The 10,112-nt window shown below is 45.2% G+C and overlaps 1 long non-coding RNA gene across 1 annotated transcript; it reads right to left on the bottom strand.

The window, feature by feature from the left end:
* Positions 1-666: 666 nt before the first annotated feature.
* Positions 667-9,485, bottom strand: LOC148776316 (uncharacterized). Its single transcript, XR_016038419.1, has 2 exons — positions 8,102-9,485; positions 667-7,461 (listed from the first exon to the last, which is right to left on the bottom strand). It is a non-coding gene; the product is annotated as an uncharacterized LOC148776316 (long non-coding RNA).
* Between the last annotated feature and the right edge of the window lie 627 nt (positions 9,486-10,112).

Genomic DNA, 10,112 nt, shown 5'->3' with positions numbered 1-10,112 from the left:
TCCCCATCCCAGATTGTTTCATTGAGAACCACGTTTCTCTTGTCAAGGATTATTGCAAAGCACCAGGGATGGGTGGGAGGATTCTGGACAGGGAACTGGCCACTCAGGGTGAAGGCTGGATCAAAAACCAGGAGGAGGCAAGACCCCCAAACAGCTACAACCAATGGGAGTAAACAGCCTGGAACAAGGATTCCAGATTCAAAGGACGCTGTTTGAGGAGCTGTCCAAGCATTGCAATTTTAATCTTCCTGACTGTCACAGGAGGCAGCCTCTTGTCCCTGATTACTGACCAGGAAGAAGATGCTGGTCTAAGATGACCCCTGGGGGACCCTCACTTTGAGGCTCTGACCAGATGGAGTTTTCCTTCCCTGCCCAGGGGCTGCCCCTTTGTAGTCATGAGCTGGAACTGGAAGGTCAGGGAGATATAAAGTGTACTTAGCAGAGACCCCCAGGCTCTGTAACAAGTCCCGCCTGCGCGGTTGTGGGGCTGGGCCGTAGGCAGCTGGTGGGAGTGGCTTTCCAGACAGCTGTGAATCAGGCCTTTGGGGTCTTGGCTGTCAACAACCTTCATCTGAAAGACTTTTCCTTGTTATCCACTTACAGGAACTAGTCCTAATGTAATAATAAGGAACATTAAAATGTTGATCAGATAAAATATACAGAGGCTCATAGAAATTCCATTCTTTATTAAAAATACAGAAATACTTTTTACAGCATGAACAGAAAATACTGCATTGTCTTGGAATCTTAGGATTTAGAAATTTTATTGAATCAGTCCCAGGTCAATGATACACTGTGCTAGAAAAAAAAAAAATACTGCATCAAAAATGGGGGAAAAAAGCACCTGAAAATATTAAAATCATTAAGGCCAGTAGTGTTTATGTAATGAAACTGTACATATCTATCGTGTACCTGTAGTGACCACTTAAGGGAATACATTAAAAACAGACCTCTAAATAATGAAAGAATTGTCAAAAGCAAAAAGTTACAGATAACCAAAACGTTTTGAAAAATTTAAAGCACATTTTGATATAGTGTCCTACATAACAGTCTATTTGTTAATAGTCCATTTGCACTGTACAGTGTAACAAATAAGCACATTGACTCACTCCTGAATGTGGTTCACTGGAGCCTGCATATTACAAGAGAAAAACTATAAATATGTGCGGTAAAAAACCATGTATGTTCATACACAGATAACGCATCTGTATGGACGATATGTGATGAAATTAAACTAGAGGATAAATAACTTTAATAAGCTCTGCACTTTGAGGCACCTGAGGAATAAAATTCATGTTCTTTCTAAGTTATGGACGCAGTATCTTTCCTCCCCACACGTTTTTGTGCCTTAGTGTAATGCTTATTGCATCTAACCTAGTTATCTTATGTTTGCATGCTTTGCAAACTGAATTACAGAACCAAATTGCCTCTTACAATTTCCCATTATGTGACACAACTACATAGGAACACTTTGAGGTGAGAGGATTGTCCCAATGTCAGGAAACACTGATTGCATCATGCTCGCAAAGAGCAAAAATTCAGGAGCTGCTCTTTCCCCGGCTGATAGAGTCTACTGCTGTCTCTAGTGTAAATACTGTTCCCCATTACAATGAGTTCTAGTCACTGATTTCTGGTCTGCAAATTTACATCCGTTAGTATTTTAAAAATAAAAAAGCCAGATTCTAAGACAACACCATTTCCTAATCGAAGCTCTGCATTCCTTGCACACTTCTAAATAAAGCAGGGAATTGAAGTAATGTTCCAGAATTAACTTCTGACCATACAAAGTAAAAGCGCAGTGGATTTTCAAGTAATTCGAGTATCTGCATCACACTCACCAGGCCCTTCTTGCACACATGCCTCGGCACAAGCAAATGCTGCAAAAACTTCCACCATCCAGCAAATGTTGGATGAACTTTGCCTCACATTTCCAATCCCAAGCACTTACATGAATATCCATGTAAATGCACCCTTTCACAATCTTTAATTAGAAGGGAGGAGAGACCATCTATCTAGGTAGAGAAAAGGGATGGAGTCAACCCTCTTTCTCTCTTACTGAGACGAGGGGATGGCCTATTTGCACCTTCATTAAAAACAGAACTTCACTAGAGAAAGTGAGCAGCTGCAGCCAGTCTCCCAGGTGGAGAGAGCAGAGGGTCCCGTGTTGGCATACTGAGGTCCAGACATAGAATAGGGAAGTGGAAATGTGAAATTAACTAAGGCTGAGTTGAAAGAAATAATCTGAATATAAGCCCCTCAATTTACCAAACAAACGGCACAACATTTCAGTATCATCATTCAATCTCGAGAGCTTAGTACACATAGATTTCCACTTACTCAGAATTCCTCATTATTTACCTAGAGCCTTGTCAGATAATCAGCATAGTAGTAAAACACAAAACTTTTAGCCTCACAATGCTTCGTGATGTTACAATGGACCTTAATAAAAAGTTTTCACTGTCAATGTGGAGAAAAATTTGCAACAGAATACAATTATGATGAAATGATTTTATTTCATCTATTTATTTAGTTTTCATGTGTATAGAATAAAAAGTCAATTTATCTACAGATGTACTTTTAGTATAAAATCTTTGTATTAATAAAATTATTTTATGTATATACAGGAGAGAAATAATCTAATCAACCGGTAACTATAAAATGAAAATATACACTATATAAGACAACTGCTATTTCAAAAGATCTGGAGGCTGAGATAAGAAGAGCTCATTTCTTTAAAATCCTCATGTGATCCAAGATATAGCTGGAAGATGACAGCAAATTAAGTACTGTGACTTAGTAAACAGTGGAGAATGAAAGAAATCAAAGTTCTCCAAACTCTTTCACATTTGAGCAGAGACACTTTCGGTTCCTGTGGAGGAAAACAAGTTTGATTTCTAGAAAGACCTTGAGCGGGTGTGACAGTGCTAGATAAATGCCAGGAACAGAGCATCCTTGTTCCAGAATTTTGCTGCCTTTCGCCCTCCTCTAAACCACATTTTCCTTCGGGAAATATGTCACCATCTTCCCCTACTGAGACACAAGCCCCTTAACGCTACACACATCTCAGCAGACTTGTAAAATGCCTAGAAACAACCCTCACCCTAGAAGTGCTTCTGATGAAGGTCACTGTGCCCACCTCTGATCCAGGCCACCCTCCTTCTTTAAATGGAGACCCTGCCCTGGCCTTGGTCACTGGGAGCTGCAGTCAGTGCTCAGTGGGTCTGGACAAAGCTACATGTTCTGTGAAGAATGGTAGGATGGCCAGAATTGCTCCTGGAGGGCAGAGTGGCTCCATGCAGGCTACAGGAGCCGGCACAGGTGGGAGAAACAACTCTTGCTTCTCAAGAGGTATGCGTGTCCCATCGGCTCCAGGTCACTTGGCTCTTGACCTTTGGGGCTGAATGAGGAGGGACACCTGATGGGGTGGGCACTAGGGCCAATGCTGGACGAAGGCTGAGGAGGCCTATGAGGGAAATATCAGGGTGAATCACAGAAAGAAGCCATTGAAAGGGACAGGACTCTTGTTCCCAAACTCAAGGACAGATGAGAGGGCAGGACCTTGAAGAGTGGAATGAACAGGTGGAGATCGGGCCGGAAGCACCACGGAGCCGAGGAGTGTTGTGGGTGGTTAATGATGGGATGGTGGGAGGCAGGCAAGGGTCAGGATGGCCCAGTTAGGCAGGGACAAGGCTACTTGTTAGTTCTTTATTTCCCTCTCTTTCCTCCAAGGCACTGGAGCTGGTGGAACAGAGAAAAACAGAAAAGAGGAAACAAAGGAAACACAGAGGCAGGAAGAAAGCAAGAAATGGAAAGTAAAAATAATGAGAAAGGATAGCACAGTGATACTCCAGTGGCTTTGAGGAGGAGCCATGGGACTGATGCTGAGGCTGAAGCTCCAATACTTTGGCCACCTGATGGGAAGAACTGACTCCTTGGAAAAGACCCTGATGCTAGGAAAGATTGAAGGTGGGAGGAGAAGGGGACGACAGAGGATGAGATGGTTGGATGGCATCAACGACTCAATGGACATGGGTTTGAGCAAGCTCTGGGAGTTGGTGATGGACAGGGAGGCCTGGCGTGCTGCAGTCCATGAGGTCGCAAAGAATCTGACACAACTGAGTGCCTGAACAGCCACAATGGGCCAGAGAAGAGGATGAGAAAACTTCTAGACAAGGTCAGACAGGAGCAGAGGCAGAAGCTGGAAACCGTAAAGCAGAGTATGGAGGAGCCAACAGCCCCGCTGGCCTTTGCTGGAAGTAATAGCTGCAAATGCCTTTGAAGGACATTTGGATCCCACTTCTTGTCCAGATGAGGAGATGGGGTATGAAGCAACTCAGAGGGCTTGTTTCTTCACACTGCACCATAATCTGCCTCCAGAATGGTGAGAACCAGTGGGAGAAGGCGCTCCCCTGGAGGTGAGCTGTCCAGGTGTCCCACAAGGCTTCTTCCTCCCAGTTCCCCTGCCATTTGGGGTTGTAGGGACACTCACAATATCCTGAGCTTACGATGCCTAGAGATACAGCGGCGAACTACAAACGAGCTTTACAATGAACATGTTGAATGTTCACCCAGGTGATGTTGCCCTCCAAAGCAGTCTCTGCAGTGCAGCTCCTTATACTGATATATTCAAGTTAACAAATGAGTTGTGGCTGTTATCGTTCAGACCATCTCCATCCAGTAAAGAAACGTGAGGAAAAGACAAACTGATGACTATGGAGACACACTGTTTGACATCTCAAGTGGATCAGCTGTGCTGCTGTGCAGATATGACCCCAATGCCTTTGACTCCAAAAAGAAAAAAGAATCCACCCTCAAGTGACGAAAATGGGCTTTCCACTTTGAAGAGAGTGTGTTCTAGCTTCTAAAGATGACCCCCAAAGAGATGCACTAGACATATTCTAAGCAATGACAACATCCTTGGGACACATGCTCAGGCTTTTGAGATGATTTCTTTGAAAGTGAAACACTCCAAAATTTGGTGTGGTTGTGGGGAAAAAAAAAGTCAGTCATGTAGCTCTATTCTCAATGCTCCTGTGTAACCACGTGGAAGAAAAAAAAGAAGCTCCTGATGTCTCCAAATCAGCTCTCAAGGGGTGAAGATGGGTGAAGAGTGAAAAGAGCAGAAGGTGGTCTCCTACCCACCTCTTGTAGGGTGCGCCTTCCCAACCGGGCCACCATCAAGAGATGACAGAGGGGCAGGTGGGGGGCTTGTCGGCTCTGCTGACCTGTCCTCTCCATGGTGAGCAAGGCACTGGGAGTGCAGGGCTTGGGGGACATGCCCTCTGACTCCCAGGGGCCCTGACTGTCTTGAGTGATTAACTGGCCCACGGAAACCCTACTCAGTGCTGAGAGACATCATGGACTAAGAAGGAAAAGATGTCTTAATAGTAAAGCTGGAAAGAATCTATTGTTTTTCTCTGATGCTTTGAGTAGAACATGAGGCCACTGAGAATGTGAGATCTTAAAGAGGAGTGAGATGCGAGTCCACGACTGAGAGGCTGACCTCCCTGAGCGTTTGGGGAGCTCGAGGAAACGACAGGCTTCAGCTCCTCTCTTGGCCTCCTCCCTTCAGCACTTCTCCTTTCAGCAAAGAGATGGTGTCCAAAAAGGAAATCAGTGGCTTTCTTGAATAAAATATGAAAACTAATCAAGCATTCCTTCTTTCAGTCGATGAATATTAATGAGCTAACTTTTATATGGCAGGTGCCACGAGGCAAGGTGCTGGATGGTAGCTACTTTTTCCAAATACCAAGTTTTAAATATTTTCAGAGACTCTGTTCCATTATCCAGAATTTTATCTAAACAAACTACATAAACTATATGTTACTTTGGGATCTGATTTCTAAATCATTGCTCGATAGTTCTCCTGAATAAGAATGCTCTAGAAAGCAAAAGCTCCCTTTTGCAATCCCTTCTCATACCTTCCCCAATTCCCACCTCTTATTGCACTAACTCACAAATACACAGTCGCCGGGGCATGCACACACAAGCCTGAAACCCACTTGGGCTTGGCGTCATAAACGCCATCACTCTTGCTTAAATTCACAACAGACCACGTTTACTTCTCTATCATCAATTATAACTTGTTTTTGTCTAAACTAAAGCTTCCTCAGTTTATTATATCACCAGCAAGTACAATTAAGAGGTAGGACCTCCACGTCTTTTCTATTGAGGAACACGGACTTACAGATTTTTTCATGCAATCTTTTCTAACTCACATGCTTATGTGACCACAGCCAGATTTACAGCTACACTAAGGATTCTCCCAGGACACCCTTTTCTGTGTGTGTGAGGCCGCAAGAATTTCGATAGCTTTTCCTGACAGGGCTGATGAATCTGATGGCCGTGACCTATCTGAGGCCCCCATTTATACACAGTGTCTGCTCCTCTACGCTAATGTAGTGGGGCTGGGGCCTACTTGCCAATGTCAATTTGTATTATAGGTGTGGTTACTGCACGGACAAGCTCTGTTGAAAAGAGAAAGATTGCAGAGTTGGCTTCGTCTCAAACGTCTGTGTCTGATTCACAGACATCTGTGTCTCCCTGAGAAATAACGTTTTCACAACCAGAGCCGTCCAACAGAGAAATAAGCCACTTCCTATGGGACTGAACTCCCCCTAATGGGAAGTGGTCAGGCAGAGCCATTTCGCAGGGGTGGAGGGAAGGCATTCCAGCACTGGAGGGGGAGGTGGGGCCCACCTGAGGTTTGAGGATGCTACATTTATGGTGGAGGTAGCCTCCGGTCACATATGCTTACTGTAAAATGACACCCAGCGAGGGTCTGCTATTTCATAGTGAGCTGCTTGGAGAAGCAAGGCTTTGGTTGTGTTCCAGAGTAGGATCCAATAGAAGGCGTTTGTGTCGGCCTTTACAACAAGCATCTGATATGGGGAAACAACACAAAGGCTCAGGTCATGCGGTGGAGCTACAGAGCGGAGAGCAGTGGGCTGGCAGCCCGGAGAAGGTCTGAGTGGTACGTCTAGACTCTTCAGAGGGAAAATGCCCACACGGTCTCTTGTCATCCCTTCATCCACTTCTGAGCAGCTCTCGGCTCTCGGCTGCGTCTCCACCCCTCTTGGGCCTCGACTGCTGATGGTAGCCTGGTGGGGAAGGCGGACAGAAGACCACCTTCCCCTGCCTTTTTCACTTTTTACTCTGTATTCATTCTGGGCACCGTGCACTGACCTGGAGGAAGGTGTCACTCTTTAGCTCTGCTTGCTGTGTTCCTCTGGAGGAGATCAAGCTCATGGCTGAGAGGGAGGAGAAGCCCAGGCTCTCTAGGTGAGACTTGAAGAGCACAGGTCTGCAGCCCTGTTCAGGAGCAGGGAGTGAAGGAAAAGCACACCCTCCTCTAAAAAAAAAACGCTTTGCCCAGAACTGCTTCTAAGTGAAGGGAATTTCCTGCAGCCTGGGAGAGCCAGAGTGAGTGTTCTTCTCAAGTTCAGCGATTTGGTGAAGTCCCTGTGTGATAATACCACTGTAACCACAAAGGAATTCACCACAGGAAGTGTCCCAGCTGTTGCTTATTAGCATTAGAACAAATTACACAAAGCAAATTGTTAGCAGACATGTTTCCATAATATTTAACTGGTGGCAATAAATAAGAACAATTCTCTTTCAAGTAAATGCTAGATTTCCAAAAAAATCCAGCTTCCAATTGTCCGTGAAGGAATCGCCTTTGATTAGGATAAAGGTTGGAGGGAAGGGCACCCTGGAAGCGGGGGCTCCCAGCCCTCTTCCTGGGGCAGTGTGGCGGGGAGCCACTGGGATGACGTCACGAGATGGGAGCAGGACTCTCTGTACCGCTAGATGGCTGACCCTCTGCGGGGCTCAGCACCCGTTTTCTCCTCACAGTCTCCTGCCACTGGGGCTGTGGCATGCGGCAAGACTACAGCAGGACTCTGTTAATTCTTGGAGTGTGTCAGTAACTACAAGTAAACCTCGCCCACAGACAGGTGTTCGTCCCTCTCCTTAACCAAAAATCATCTCCTCCTTCCCCATCTTGTCTTGTTATCTGAGGTGTAAGAAAAAAAATGAGTCTCTCCTCCTCCATCGGAGAAGAGTTGAAAAAGCACCCATCAGAGCAAACATCACAACTCACCTTCTCACACAGATGGAAACCTGTCTGGTTCTTTAGAAAGAAAACAAAGTGTCTCCATCTTTCAAGACCTGACAATGACCAAATTTGTGTCCCTGGTCACTTCTGGGCATTTCCAATCATCTTCAGAGCTATAACAAAATTCTCCTTAAAATAATCTCAGAAAGTAATAAAAAAATAATTTTAATTAAAAAAGAGAAATATTCCATATTCCATACAGCACATAAATACAAAAATAGGTAATTGTAGCTGAAAGAGTTGGGCCTGTTAGAAGAGGTGTTCTCTGCTTTCTGAGACCGTCACCTTTGGCTTCCTCTCCTCGCTGTTTCCGCCTCACGCACACCAACCTCAGCTCAGCCTTCCTTCCCAGTATATTTTACTATCCTCTTTGTTTCCCTTGAGGAGCGTCCCATTCCCTTCTCCTGCTGTAAAGGAAAATACCAGACAGCCCTGCTGACGGGAAATGATGGGAGTGCATGGAGCTCTGGCGGGCACCGTACCAGGCGCACAGGATGCTCATTTCCTGCCCAGGGGGCTCCCTGGCGAGGCCTGTCCTCTCAGTCATGGGGAGCAGAGCCTGGGCTGGCTTGGTGTGCCCAGTGAGTGCCTGACAGCAGGCAGGTCTAGAACCCCAGCACCACCCCCTAGCTGCCTCCAGGGTGCACCCTGCTGCCTGGGGTGGGTTCTGCCTCGGTGCTACAAAACTGGGAAGGCATTAGAAACAAAGCAAATGCAAGAGCTGATACTTTCCCAGCCACTTTCAAAGGCTCTTCCCACTGCACTGCCAGGAAGTACACATGTTCCTGCGTGCGTGCACGAGCGCGCGCGCGCGCACACACACACACACGAAATGCACATCTTTCACCTAAAATCTTCACAAAAGGAATAATGTGCTTTATAAAATATTTTAAATGCCTTAGGCAATAACATTGTCTGATTTTTTTTAAGTGTTTAACAGACAAGTATAATTGGAAATGTTTCGAATATTAACGCACACACCCGCGCACACACACACTCTAATTTGAAATTATGCAAAACTGTATCATTATTCACCACAACCTGAAGCAAAGCTACTGCCATGGAATAACAAGTACCACATCTGTACAAGTGCAAGGCGTCCCCCCAAATAAGCTCCCATTTGGATTAGAGTGACACACATGGCCTGACTCCGTAAGGTCCATGTAGAGGAGATGGCCCGGCATGTTTCACATTTGCTAAGCTATTTATTTATCTGCCTGGTTTGACAAGATTTTTGAAAAGGGTGAAAATTAATTATAATTTCAGGATTGGCGACAATAATTTGGCCGGCTAATTGCATTTCAGTGTAAAAACAGGCAAGGAAGAATTTCCTCCCTGGGTTATTCTCTGATGTGGCAGCATTCATTTAAAAAGTCAAACCTTAAATATCATGGCTGCAGCAATCTGCTTAAAGTTTAAAGCAAAATAAGACAGCACCTCTGTGAGAGCAGATCCACATGAACTTGGACCCAATTTTCTCCTCAAGATGGGAAAATCTTCTCTCCTCTGAAAACTCCAAGTATCTCCTTGATATTGTTTGAGGATGACTTTCACTTGGCGGCATCAGTGTTGGTATTTTTGTGCCAAGGGAAGCACTAGCAAGAATGGTAGAAAGTTTTGAAAGTCTCTGTATGAGGTACAGGGCTTCCCAGGTGGCTCAGAAGTAAAGAACCTTCCTGCCAGTACAGGAGATGCAGGTTCAATCCCTGGGATGGGAAGATCCCCTGGAGAAGGAAACGATAACCCATTCCAGTATTCTTTCCTGGGAATTCCCATGGACAGAGGAGCCTGGGAGGCTATAGTTCATGGAGTCATAAAAGAGCTGGACATGACTTAGGAACTAAACAGCACCAGCGTACGGGGTATATGTTGATGGAAGAGGCACCACAAGTCTCAGAGGGTTTGGAGTGAGGAACATGGATTGTTGTGGAATTTTTCTGGATCTCACTGCTTTCGCACTGGCTTTTTTGAATATATACACTCCCCATGGTTTTCT

This window comes from Moschus berezovskii, chromosome 10, assembly GCF_049115385.1.
Source record: "Moschus berezovskii isolate FMDL1 chromosome 10, NW_MosBer_1.0, whole genome shotgun sequence".
NCBI classification, from domain to species: Eukaryota; Metazoa; Chordata; class Mammalia; order Artiodactyla; family Moschidae; genus Moschus; species Moschus berezovskii.
This window is presented reverse-complemented; position numbering and strand designations above follow the sequence as displayed.